The sequence below is a fragment of the Artemia franciscana genome, chromosome 8 (genome assembly GCF_032884065.1).
Source record: "Artemia franciscana chromosome 8, ASM3288406v1, whole genome shotgun sequence".
NCBI classification, from domain to species: domain Eukaryota; kingdom Metazoa; phylum Arthropoda; class Branchiopoda; order Anostraca; family Artemiidae; genus Artemia; species Artemia franciscana.
In genome coordinates, this window is record NC_088870.1 from 53402482 (window position 1) to 53417218 (window position 14737).

A 14737-nucleotide genomic window follows, 5' to 3' on the forward strand; every position below is an offset into this window, starting at 1 on the left:
AAACTGAGAGTGTTCAACCCTCTACCCACTGGCGTGAATTTATGAAAATATGGGAGGAGCGAAATGTATTTTTCAAATCTATGGGTGGCAGTTTTGCTGTTTGTTTTTTAAATTTTTTGATGAAAAACCAAAGAATGGTATTTATCAATGGAAATAACCCCAAAAAAACATATTTTTTGAAATGCAGGGGAGGGGTCAAACCACCAAGGGAAAATGGCCTCTTGCCCCTCCCTCCGTCGAAGCCGCTGCTCAACTCCATCTTCTTTTGAAGTTTCCTTTTAATTTACGCCTCTAAGACAATAGAACATATTTTTCGACGGTCCTTTTGAGCAAAGTACACCTTTAAAGACAGAGTCCTTTAAGTGAAAACTCCTTTAAGTGTCGTTAAACTCGTATAAGGAGAGTGAAAACTCCTGTATGTGCGCTTGGTTTTGCGCCATATGGGTTTTCAGCAGGGGCGAATATCCAGCATTTCTATTGAGGGACGAGAGAGGTCCATATCCGGATAGTCAAGGGACAAGGGATAATAATGATTTTTTCTCCACATCATTGGGGAGCAGCTGACCCCTCCAAGCGATGCCACTCGGTTCTTAGTAGTGTTTCAAACGGTGAAATTCGTGGATCTGAACATGAAACCTCCAGGACTGGGGTATTTGGAGGGAAAAGATTTTAATGAAGAATAGATTTTTAAGTTAAAATTACATATTTTGAAAGTGAAATGAGTAAAAGTAAGTTCATTCTTATGGTGTTGATGCTATTGAAATAAAATGTTCCAAAGCTAAATTGTTAGCTTTTTTGTATTTCTGATTTTTTTTTTTTTTTTTTACTTCAATGGATTTATTCGGTTCTTGGCTTTATATTTTATTAATGGTTTGCTTAAAGAATTAATAATAATAGTCTAAATAACAAAAACGGCTTATATCTTTTAATAATAACTTTTGGAAGCCAATTTGACTAACTCCATACTATTCTCTACACTTAAAATCCCAAGAGTTTTTTTCAGAAGCCAATTTGAGCAACTCCACGCTCCTCTTTATAATAAGACCCAAGAGTTAATTTTTCAGAAGCCAGTTTGACTGACTTCATACTATTCTTTATGCATAAACACACGAGTTTTTTTTTCCACTAACCTTGCTTGGCAATTAATGCTAAAATTTTACGTTTACCTTTTTTTTTCTCAGACGTCCAATTCGATTGGAGGGGGAGGATATAATTCCTCATTTTTTGTTAGGAAGTAAATCATTAAAGCCCAATTTTAGTACCTAGACACTTAAGGAAAATATAAAAAGCCCGTTGATGCTTTGGAAGCAGTATTCTACAGCTGCTTTCCCTTCTCTTTCTACTTTTTTTGTGGTTGGCAAAGATTTAACATCCCGCTGGGATCTCGGTGTTTGCATTTCCCGACCACCTGACGTTAGGATATCATTGATATATTTTTCCAAAAACCCCATGAGACATCTCAACGATACTTTTGTAAATATTGACTCGACTCGGAAGGGCTGAAAGATATATTCATTATACGACAAGGAAAAGGGAAGGATTGGTTTATTGCCCGAAATGGAGGAATATAAGTCTCTTGAACTGTTTGATATCAGTGTTAGCTTAACTTTTATTCTTTCCTAAATTCACTCATTTTATCGGCAAATCCACAAGGGAAAAAGGAGCTACTTTCCCGACTAGAAAATGTCTTCCTTTTACATTGGTTATCTATGATGTTGCTAACTGGGGATTATTTCGATCAAAGTGGCATCTTTAGAGATTTCTAATTTGATTTTTTGACAGATTTCATTTCATTTTTTTTTGTATGCTAGTTTAATTCAACTCAAAGAAGACTGACAGAATTTCAGATGAATAAACACACATCGAACATAGACTCTTGAGAAAAAGAAAAAAATATATTAGACTCTGAACATGAAAGGTTTTTTAGCCCGTTTTTGACGCTTTTTAGAAAGAAAAATGGTAACACTGAAGTTACATTATTTTTCGTATGTACAAATAATAAATTTCACTGGGATTGAATTATGCACCATGCCCGATGATTAAAATCCTCCAGAACCTATGCTGGCGCGTGGGGTCTCAAATTGACGTTGGTTGGTAATTCTTTTTTACAGGGCAAGTAGCAAGCTTGTTGAAGAACCTAGCTGCAGCGGGGATCGATCCTTGGTCTCTGTATTGACAAGCAGACTATCAGTTCTTTGCGTTATCGTGGGGTTACATGCCTGAATAAGTTAAATTGATCACCGGGGACACTAATAAAAGACTTCACTTAGAATGTCAGGAAGATTAAGTTCATAAAACGTGATAAAAGCAAGAAATGGTCGTTTTGCCCAAAAAAGATTGCAATTATAGGTCTTCTGAACTAATTGATATTAGTGTTAGCTCCAATTTTGTTATCTGATCAATCGGTTTGCCGTATTAGTAACTAGATGCGACAGAATAGCTACTATCTTTATAATTAATGGATGTATAGTTTCTTTTGGCTTAGCCAAGTACGAATAATGAATTCAGGAATGAGAAAGTCCTAATACGGACTGAAAAGATGGTAAAATCAGGAGGGTAATACGAGGAGTCGCTCTCTCTCAGAAATCATGTACACCAGGTGGCACGTGCTAAGCGTAGAGGAACTCTATAAAGCATTTATGGGAGTCTATAAAGCGTTTTGGGGACTGTGCCAAGCGTGGTAGAACTCTGGGGTACATGTGTCATTCAACAGAGGATGGCCCCTTCACAAATAAAGGGTCAAACGACGCCATACTTCCAAATAATAAAATATTGTATTGATGTTTTTTTTTATTACTTTCCTCCTTTTTTCTTTTGTTATCCTTATTCTTCTTATGGGCCTTATAATATTTATTTATGATTTTCTTTATTATTATTATTTTTTAGTATGTAATTATCTTATTGTTATTGTTATTATTATTGTATCGTATTCAAGGCCGTATCCAGGGGGTTATGGGATTTGAATCCCCCTCCTCCTTCGAAGTGTTTGTCCCCCCAAAAAATCCTGGATATGACCCTGATCGTATTAGATTATTGAATTTGATGTGTAAAACCTATATCTTAAGTGTGGTCGCAGGCTCCTTGGACAAAAATAAGCTTCAACATGCCCTATGTTATGCTTACATACCCTACAACATTAAAAAAAATCCTATATTATATTTTATCTTCTTTCATAAATATATTTAATTTGTATTCAAATTCATAAAGACCCGTTCACAATGAGATTTTACAAATACCGATATTTAGCTGGTGCTTTTTGAGTCAATCAGATTTTTCACAGATTTTTTGATAAGCTCAAAACTTTTCGCAAAATTCTGATTGGCTGAAATCGGGGCAATCTAAATCTTGGTGTTAGTAAAATCTCTCTATGAATGGGCATTAAGCTGAAAATTACTAACATAGACATGCCATAGCCAACATTTGAGGAATAGGTCCAACTCATTAGCGTAAAAATATTTAATTTTAGAAGGCTTATAAAGACTAATATTCACTTCCAAGAAGCGAAGGACAAGTGGAGTATAAATCGAAGAATTAGTCAAAAGTATTGGAAACAGTATATAAGAATTAGATATATTTCAGAAAAAAATTTGGGGCCACTGAGGGTTTGATTATCTGAAGTAAATGTGTTCTGAAACCAAACTAGCTATACTTGAAGTTCGGAAAAAAAAATCCAGGGTTATTTCCATCCAGTGAAAAACAACCTGACAAAGCAGATATTTTGGCAAGCGGCACATATTATATTTTGGCACATATGGGGCACATATATTTGGCACATATGCGGCACGAAAGATATTTTAGCATGCGGCAGATATTTTGGCAGATATTTGGCATGCGGCACATATTATATTTTGGCACATATGCGGCACATATATTTGGCACATATGCGGCACAAAATATATTTTTGCATGCGGCAGATATTTTGGCAGATATTTGGCATGCGGCACATATTATATTTTGGCACATATGCGGCACATATATTTGGCACATATGCGGCACGAAAGATATTTTGGCATGCGGCAGATATTTTGGCAGATATTTGGCATGCGGCTAGGGAAAAGACTAACCATAAAAGAAAACACTAAAATACGAACCTTTTTCTTTTATATTAAATAAAAAAGCAAGTTGTTTCAACTGAAAGTAAGTATCAACATTACAACTTAAAACGAACAGAAATTATTACGCATATGAGAAGGGTTACTCATCCACAACACCTCGCTCTTTGTGCTGAAGTTTTTAGTACTTAAAACAAAAGCTTTTTATTATTTTAATTAAATGAAAATAGTGTTTCAGGAGTCTTTCTTAAAGGATTGGGAAAGAATTCAAACTTTAGCATAAAGAGTGAGGTGTTGTGGAGGAGTAACCCCCCCCCCTTATCCGTAATAATTTCTGTTCGTTTTGATTTTTAATGTTACTCCTTACTTTCAGTTGAAAAATTTGTTTTTTTCTATTTAATTTCTGATCGTTTTTAAGTAATGCCATGAAATCTGGCTACTCCTCCGCGGAAAAATCCCTCCTCTCCACGGATTTATTCTCTTAGACAATTCAATCCTGGTGAAAATTTACGCCGGATTATTACCCTTAACACCTCAACGCGTAAAATTGAGTCGGCAAAGAGAAAGCAAGACATAAGAAGAATTTCGTTATAATTCTGAAAAATTCCCCCAGTGTAAAATTTCCCCTGAGAAAATTTACTCCTGTAAACTTCCCTCCCCATAGAAAATTATCCCGTGGAAAATCACACCAGCAGAATATCCCCCCCCCCGACAAATGTATGCATACTTCCCAATAACAAATACTATACGGAAACAATACGCAAATTTTGTAACTTAAATACCTATTTCCAGGGACTGTGGGAACACCGTGATATTCACAAAGGCATAGTTATTCGGTCTTTCAACTATGCTGAACAAAATGGCTATTTCAAAATTTTGATCGCACGATTTCGAGAAAAAGGGGCGTGGGAGGGGGCCTAGTTGCCCTCTAATTTATTTTGTCACTTAAAAGGACAATAGAACTTTTAGTTTTCGTTCGAATGAGCCTTCTCACCGTATTCTAGGATTATAGGACCACTAGGTTGATATGATAACCCCTGGGAAAAAAAAAAAAAAAAAAAACCAACAAACACATGAACACGCATCCGTGATTCTTCTGGCAGAAAACACAAAATTTCACATTTTTTTCAGATAAGCACTATGAACTTCCACAGTACGCTTATCTGATACGCTGAATCTGATGGTGCGATTTTCATTAATATTCTATGAATTTTAGGGTGTGTTCCCCCTTTTTTCAAAAATCAGGCAAATTTTCTCAGGCTCGTAACCTTTAATTGGTAAGATTAAACTTACTGAAATTTATATATTTGAAATCAGCATAAAAGTCTGATTCTTTTGATACATCTATTGGTATCAAAATTCTGATTTTTAAAGTTTCGGTTACTATTGAGCCGGGTCGCTCCTTACATACAGTTCGCTACCACGAACTGTTTGATAATACAATTTTTCCTCCTTTTTTGACCGCTGAAGACGGCTGAACCGAGTCGTTTGCTGAAATATCCACATTTTCTTTTTTTGCGGTGGCTAAAACCTCCCTTGTTCGAATTCTCATTTATTTTTCTTCATTTTTTTGTTAAATGTTAACATCAAGCCTCTATTGACCTAAAACATAATCTTTCCGGAATAAATTTCTTCCAAAATCATGTTTGTAACCTTTATAAGAATCCTCAGTACTTAAATAACTACAGCCATAGACTATAAAGAATGTTTGTTGGTGCATGATAAATTTGTAATATTTTTATTAGTGTCACATGGCACGCTTACAACTCTTTTTTCTTCTCCAAAATATCCCTCCCATATTTAAAATTAACTGAGACTTCTGTTTGAATTTCCAAATTCAGGGTCTTGAATATGAGCTATTCGGAAGTTTATATCTCTCCCATATTTTCAATTAACTAAGATAATAAACGAATCAACAATGATTATATATGAGTTTAATATTATATGTTATTTAACTCATTATATATGAGAGGGAAGTTTAATTCCCTCCAAATTATAAATCAACCAAGATTTTATAGGAATCTCCAAAATAATGGTCTTCAAAAATCTGTGATTCGGAAGTTTAATTCCCTCCCATATTCTAAATTAATTAAAACTTTATATGAATCTCTATATTAATAATCTTGAAATATTATCAATTTCGAAGTTCCCTCCCATAGTTTCAATTAACTAAGATATTACATGAATCTCCAAACCAATGGTCATTAAATATCAGCGACTCGGAAGCTTAATTCAATCATTTTCTCAAACAAGAAAACAGCCATCATGTATAAAAATCATCCTCTTAATAATTCATAGCTTTTTTTGCTATTTTTGCTTTATTCTCTCAGCATATCGACTATACACCCACCTCTTTGTAGGTGTGTTTTATATCGTAATTTATATCACAATTTGAATAGTAATGGTGATGAAATAACGTATATTTGCATTTTTGTAATTGTATTTAGTCGTGAATAAGTTTGGTAGATGTAATGCAGGTTTTTCTCAGTATAGTACAGTTTTGGTGGCTCTATATTCCCAAAAATATTGTTATGAATAGAATTGCTTTAACTTATAAAAACACACTAAATGAATGTCAAGTCTCAGGATCTACCTATTTAAGTTTAACCTTAAAAGTCAACAATCCAAATAGCAAAATAGAGCCAAAAAATATGATAGATAATACTTATAACTAAGAAAGGTTATGGAGCTTAATTTAAACTATAAGGGAGAGGTGAATTTAAGATGAAAAGGAACAAAACATTTTGGGTAAAATGTAAAACCTCTGCCAAATGAAAATGAAACTGATAACTGAGGAACTGTAAGATTATGACATTTCATTTTAAGTTGTACTAAGTCTCTTAAAATGTCAAATAATAGATATCTTGAACTTATAAGTTGATTTTAAAAGAAAATTGAATAAGGCTACGTGGTTGGTGCGCTAAACTTGCAAACTTATGTCCTTGGGGCACGGGTTCGAGTATTGGTGTTGCCCATTTGTTTGTTGGGAACGGATTCAGCGTTGTGACTCTTTAATTTCTGCCAGAGTTATCCAGCTCCAAATGGGTATCCGGAGAAATCCGGGGGAAAACACGGAAAGTGTGATGATTTCCTCCGCACCACACTTGGCGCTCCCAGTCAATGGCAGAGAATCTAGAGATCGATACCTGCACTATGCCGATCATTGGTATGCATGTCATTTTTTTTTTTTTTTTTTTTTTTTTTTTTTTTTTTTTTTTTTTTTTTTTTAAGAATACGGACATCTTACTTTGGGCGTGAAAAATCCTCTCGCATGAAGAAAATCTAGTTTGCATTAAAATAAATAAAATACTTAGTTTTATGTCTGTCATGGAGGACGTAAGTTCTAACATTAGAACTTGTAATCATTTTCATCATCAAAACCAAAGATTAGCTTATATCTTTAAACGAGCAATAATTATGTTTTTATATCTCAAGGCCGTATCCAGGGGGAGGGGATAACGGGTTTTAACCCTTCCCCCTAAAATCTTTGTCTCTTAAAATCTTTGTCTAAAATCTTTGACTCATAAAAACTTTGCAAAACTGCATATAATTAAATTGTTAATGCTTTTTTGAATTTTTCTTGTAAACCCCCCCTCGAACAAAATCTTAGATAGGCCCTTGGTATGTATGTGTGCATATTTTTCGTACTTACGTGTCATAGCAACCACACTAAAGAAGTGAAGTTAGGTTAATCCTAATCAAATATACCAAATTATGATGAAAATATAATACTTAAGTAACAAAATTATGGGATATTTTTTTCTTAAGACAGTTCAGTAATTCTTTCTGAAAATTGGCGTGCTAACATTTTCTGGTCTGGAAAAAACGATTCAGTTGGGTCTTGTCTTTGAAACCCTTCCCCTTCCCCAGTACCCTTAATATATATTTCTCAAATCCTTCGACGGATTTTAGCCAGACTTAGAAAAACTGACAAAATGAAGTTTGAGGGCTCCTGAATATCAGTCACGTCATTACCAATTTAATTCAAAATTCAATTCAAAATATTATCATTTCAACTGGATTTTTAGTAAAGCAAGTTCGTTTTTCCTTTGTATTGTTCGGGGGCACTAGTTAGCGAAGGTCAATACAATAAAATCAAGAAAAAAAATATACAAAATAGTGTCTTCTTGTGGGAATTAAGGCATGGGGGGATTAGATTTCCATGGGGGTTTCCAATTGCAGGGGGAAACACGCCGAACGTCAATTTTATGTCTCAAGTTTGCTTCCTGAGTGAAACTGTTATTAAAACTTAAGACAAGCAGAAATAAAGCCCTATAATGATTAAAAAAAAAACACCTGAGTAACGGTTAATAAGTCAATCTTTTTTTTATTGACCAGCCAGGCAAAGATGGTTGTTTATTAAAAATACCTTCCCCGTTGTATCTCTAAAAAAAACTAAATCTAGAAAATTACACACAAACTTTTGTATTGTGTGAATCAGGAAATGGGGGTACGAAAACACGCAGAGGGGGAGGAATACGCCAGAAACTTTTTTTTATGTCCAAAACTTACTTCACCACGCGAAGCGTCGGTCCCCTGTGCTATGTAATAAAACAGGTTAAGTGAAAACAAAACTCTTAAAAAGCATGGCCTGCCATCTAACATTGCTTTTTGACGCTAAATTAATTTAATAGCAAAGAGAAGTGAAATGCGAAAACACTGTCAAACAATGGTGTCTTGCTAAAGTTATTTTTTATTTCATCATATATAGGTCTTATAAATATTTCAAGTAAATGCAAAGAAAGCATAGAGCTAATGTCACTGTTGTCTTCGAATTCTTCAAATCGAGTCTTAGCTTACTCAACACAAAGTAAAAACTATTCTTGAGAAAGAATATTAGTTATGGGTTCCAATTTTTTGATAAGGCATAATATATCGATTTGATTTTATTTTTCCATTTTGTATAAAGTCGTTGTAGTTAGGGAAGTGTCTTTACTTTAAAACAATGGCCAAATAATTCGGAAAACTGCCCCCGGATTACTAGTGGCTTTATTTTAGCACTGAGACTTATGATGTATATATAGACCTATTATATGAGAATGTTAAAGCTCAGTATCCAATCAAAATTAAGTTTTTACCAGCCAAAATTATCAATATGTTTTCGGATGAACTCAAAAAAACCTTTTAGATTAGAAACTGGCAATGACGTGGAAAAAAATTACCCTGCCATCTAGCATTTGGCGAATTCGCTCCTTTTTCAGTCCACACTAAATTGATGCATATTTGTTTTTTCAGGTACTTTAAAATCTTCAGTGATAAGAAAGAGGAATTCTTTCACCAGTAGGCTCACCAGCTTAAAGGCAATTAGCCTATTTATCTACCAATATTTTACTAGGCTATCTTAGGCCCACTTTGCACTTGTGCATGCTAGATTTTGACTTTAAAGTTTTGAAAAAAATACTGATATCAGTTACATAGAAATTGTAGCTTTAATCTTATTAAATAAGAAAAAACAAGTTTTTTTAACTGAAAGTAAGGAGGGACATTAAAACTTAAAACGAACAGAAATTACTTCGTATATGAAAGAGGCTGCTTCCTCATCAACGCCCCGTTCTTTACGCTAAAGTTTGACTCTTTCTCTCAATTCTTCTTCTTAAAACAGTAAAAAACTTTAGCGTAAAGAGCGGGGCGTTGATGAGGAAGCAGCCTCTTTCATATACGAAGTAATTTCTGTTCGTTTTAAGTTTTAATGTCGCTCCTTACTTTCAGTTAAAAAAAAACTTGTTTTTTTATTTAATTTCTTAACGTTTTTGAATCATTGCATGTTTTGATTTTGGCTCTCCGCAGAGGAATAATTAAAACGAAATTTGCATGTTTTTTTTGGCTGAATGGCTTTCTCATAATTTTGATCGAATGATTTTGAGAAAAAAGAGCGAGGGAGGAAGCCTAGTTGCCCTCCGATTTTTGGTTAATTAAAAAGGCAACTAGAACTTTTAATTTTTTGCAAATCTTTTTATTAGTAAAAGATTTACGTAACTTATAAATTAGCTTACGTAAAAAACTTTTGTATTCTCATGTTTTTATTACATATATGAGGGGGTTCGCCCCTTTGTCAGTACCTCGCTCTTTACACTAAAGCTTACATTTTGTCCCAATTCATTAAGAATGACCTCTGAATCGCAAAAGCCGTAGAATAAATAGTTGAAATTACTAAAAATATTTTGGCGTAAAGAGCGAGGTATTAGGAGGAGGTGAGCTTCTCATATGGGTAATATCTGTTTGTTTTAAGTTTTAATGCTGTTTCTTACTTCCAGCAGAAAAAACTTTTTCATATTTATTTTTTCATTGTTTTTTTTTTAAATAATGCTAGTAAATCCTGCGCTCCCTTCATGGAAATTTTCTTCCCCCATGACAAATTCTCGATGGAAAGTTCCCCCAGCATATCCCCCTCTTCTCAACTCCTCCCCCAACCAAAAAATCCTCCTGAAAACGCCTGTACACTTCCCAATAACCATTACTATATGTAAGCACTGGTCAAAGTTTGTAACTTATTGCCCCTCCCACGGGGACTGTGGGGGAGTACGTCATCCCCAAAGACATAGTTATAAGGTTTTTTGACTACTCTGAATAAAATGGCTATCTCAGAATTTTGATCCGTTGACTTTGGGAAAATAATTAGCGTGGGAGGGGGCCTAGGATGCCCTCCAATTTTTTTGGTCACTTAAAAAGGGCACTAGAACTTTTCATTTCCGTTAGAATGAGCCCTCTTACAACATTCTAGGACAACTGGGTCGAGACGATCACCCCTGGGGAAAAAAAAACAAACAAACAAATAAACACGCATCCGTGATCTGCCCCTAGCAAAAAATACAAAATTCCACATTTTTGCAGATAGGAGCTTGAAACTTCTACAGTAGGGTTCTCTGATACGCTGAATCTGATGGTGTGATTTTCGTTAAGATTCTATGACTTTTAGGGGGTGTTTCCCCCTATTTTCTATTTTCTCAGGCTCGTAACTTTTGATTGGTAACACTGAACTTGATGAAACTTATATATTTAAAATCACCATTGAAATGAGATTCTTTTGATATAGCTATTGGTATCAAAATTCTATTTTTTAAAGTTTTGGTTACTATTGTGCCGGGTCGCTCCTTACTACATTAATTATCCAATTTTCCTGAAATTTCTACTTTTTTTTAACAAAGTCGCTAAACGCTACACTGTTAGTGGAAATAGTTATTTAACCATTCTCGTTCTATTTCAAATCACCAAAATTCAACTACTTTAATTTTTCCATTCTCTTTGAGCGGACGTCTAATGTAGTTTATAATTATTTATTAAGAATTTGCTTCTGGAAAACTTCAGGAGATTCGGGTGTTGGAAAAATACTAATTTGATTTTTATGTTAAGCTGAAAGTTTGAATTATATTTTCTTTTTATACCATCCATATTTTTGGGTTGTGATTTTTTTTTTTTTTTTCAAATCACAATTCTCCACAATTTTTCGAAAAATTGAACAGAGCAATTTCTTATAAAAATGTATACACAACAGTCTTCTTCATTTATTTGCTTATATCTGTTGTGAAGGTTACCATCCGGTGGAACAGAAAATAATTAGATTCAGTAATTTTTGGTTGACTTAGTGATTTCCTTCAATTCTCTAGTGATTTATGTGCTGATTTAGTGGTTTATTTGCTTACGCGGCATAAAAAATCACTAGAAATAGTGGTGAATCTTTAGGGGTGGCAACCCTGCCTATTGTCCGACAGACTTCGGTAACTGATCAAACTTTTCGGTTAACACACGAGTAAGTACTTAAGCTTAGCTCCGAAAGAAGTCGAAGTAAGTTTCAACCACAGTACTTCTCGAAATGACAAATACAACAAAATATCTTCGCTTCGACGAATATTCGGTTTGCTTCTCTATGTCTTGTCTTGGTCAATGTCTAGAGTTCTGTTATCCAAGGCCCCTCTGAAAAAAAAACAACTGCTTTTGGAGCATCATTAGATGCCACAATTTATTGTTTAATAAAATTTGAGACCTCTTAATTTTTTTTTAGCCTCACAATCATGATGTCCTTATCTAGGGACCCTTTTTCTGTACTAACGTTACTCCTAATGGGCTGAACAAAGCATACGCAAAGAATTCTGATTTTTCCAGTCCTAGATATTATAATTTCTTTGCCAAAACGGGTTGCGCTGCATTGGAATTTTTTTTATTATATATAAACCTGTTCTCTTAAATTGTATTCACTGCTTTGATTGATAAACCTTGGCCCCCTTGTCCAAAGAATAAAAGCGGAAGGGTATCGTTGCCTGGTTCCTGAAATTCCTACAAAAGGATTTTTTTTGCTGGTGTTCACAAAAAACTTAAAAAAAAACGCATCAAAATTTGTTTATTTTCATTTCTGTTAAGAATTCTGGAGTCGGGCAAACATTTTGGGGGGAGGGTTTAACGCCTAACCTTTCCCCCTGGATACAGCCTTGATGTCGTAACAGCTTCTTTATCAGTGCTTGTTATATGGGATGTTGTTGGTTCCAAAGTTATAGTATATGGGATGTTGTTGGTTCCAAAGTTATAGTTTATGGGATGTTGTTGGTTCCAAAGTTATAGTGTTTCCAGCCTGATTTTCACTACATTAGCGCCTCAATTCCATAATCTTCTTTTTTAGTTTTGCAGGAAGTTTAAAACAATTCAAAAAAAGGCCTCATTTGTATACAACATTTATTCATCAAGAGACAATAGTAAGAACAGTTGGAAGTACATAAAACCTTTAACATGTACTTAATTATGACCATTGGTGGTAGTTAGTAATTGAAATTAATAGATGACGTGACAGTGCGTGAGGCTCAAGGGAAAGCTGAATTGAATGATATCAACTTTCTTAATGATCTGATTATTGATTCGCAGTTTTACCACAAGTGATCACAGTATGAACCTCAAGGATGGGAGTTTGGTGCTTAAAATTAATATTTTTTAGCCTTCTTTAATAATTAAATATATCGAATGGTGAATTTATAAAATAAACCATGCCTGGAAATAGATTTAGATCTCGTAAAAAAATAGATGAATTTTATTTTTCCTATGCCATCTAGTGGCGTATGAAATAAAAGATAATAATACTAGGTCGTAATACTAAAGCCATATTTCCTTTTTGTGCTTTACTGGAAAATGCATCAGTTTATTAAAAACGGGAATATCCTAAACCTGTGTTTAAAATATATTCCATTTTATTAAATATATTTTTTTTCATAAGGTTTGAAGGTTTTATACGATTTTTTTTTATTATTTTTCTTGTAAATACCATTTTAAAAATGAAAAAAAAAACGATTTTGCAAGCCAAATATGTCAGCTAAGCCGAATATGGATGGATGGGAATATTTGTAAGATTAAAAGAATGATAATGCGCTAGCAAAGCCATTGGGATTTATTTTTTCTATTAAACAGGGTCATTCAATAAATACTTCAGTTCATAAACAATAAACCCTACAAAGACTCATTAGTCTTTTAGCCACCAAAGTAGACCTTGAAAAAAGCGAAAACGATATCTAATTTTAAAATGTTATAAAAATACATAAAATTTTTGGGATTTCGCTAGATAAAGCAGGGCCACAGTGGTCTATCTCATGATCAATTCTCCGTGAGTACGATATCTTTTAATGTTTTGTATATTTTAGTGATTCTTATCTTTAGTTATTCTTATTACTGATTATTTTTAGTAATTCTTGTCTTTAGTGATTATCTTTTACTAATTCTTATCCTGGAGTGATTTTTATCCTTAGAAATTATTACTAGTGATTCTTATCTTTAGTGATTATCTGTTAGTGATTCTGTCCTGGCCCCAGGGGCAGATCCAGGATTTTCTTTAGGGGGGGGGGTTGGTGCATAATATGTTAATTCGATAAACTTGCGAACAAAGAAATACCCGCAATTTAAAGTGAACCTCGACAATTATGTGTCGTATGTAGGTAGTAGAAATCTATAATCTGGTGAGAGTTAAAGCTCTAATAATCTATTGAAATTAAATGGTATGAAAATATTGATACAAAAATAGTAAGCTATAAAAACCTTCCCGCCATAAAAAATAAAATCCGTTCGTCATCTTTAAAAAAGATATGATATTTTGTTTTTTTCTGCATAATTTTTTGCCTTTGCACTTCTGACCACTATAGCGAGTGAGTTAAGCTTTTTATTTCTAAAAAAGAAAAATTAGTCTTGAACCATCTTCTGGGTTAGGTCATACACTCTTTGTGACAATCTGTACAGGTCAAACCATTTAGCATGTCGCCTAATTTTGTGGCATCGCTTAATAACTATGAACGTAATGAAGAGTAGGAAATGAGGATGCAACTTGTATATTCGTGAAAGATATATTGAATATTAAGTACTAGTTCTTTTAGGGGTGTCACAAGAAAAAATTTAATAATGGCTAGTCCTGTCGGGCTAGAGTCCTGTCAATATTGTAGTTGCATACCGTTTCCGTGGTTAAGGCAGGACGGGCTCTCAAGGAATCTTCCTGTACCTCCCATGTTAAAAATTTGGAGTTTGCCTGACGTTCCTGAATTAGTGATCTCGGTGGTTTTTATTTTAAAAGATAGAAAAAAATCTGGTGAATATTTTGATCTAATCCAATCTTATAGCCGACAATTATTTCTTTTATAATTCTAAAAAATTATAAAACCTGTTTTGGGTTTGCATTCTAGATTGCTAAACTTGACACTATTGTTGTGGGGTATAAAAAATAG

At 33.9% G+C, this 14737-nt stretch overlaps 1 protein-coding gene across 2 annotated transcripts in view; it reads left to right on the plus strand.

The window, feature by feature from the left end:
• The window catches only part of LOC136030563 (netrin-1-like), a 178063-nt gene that overhangs the window by 150784 nt on the left and 12542 nt on the right, over positions 1–14737 (plus strand). The window lies entirely within an intron of this gene.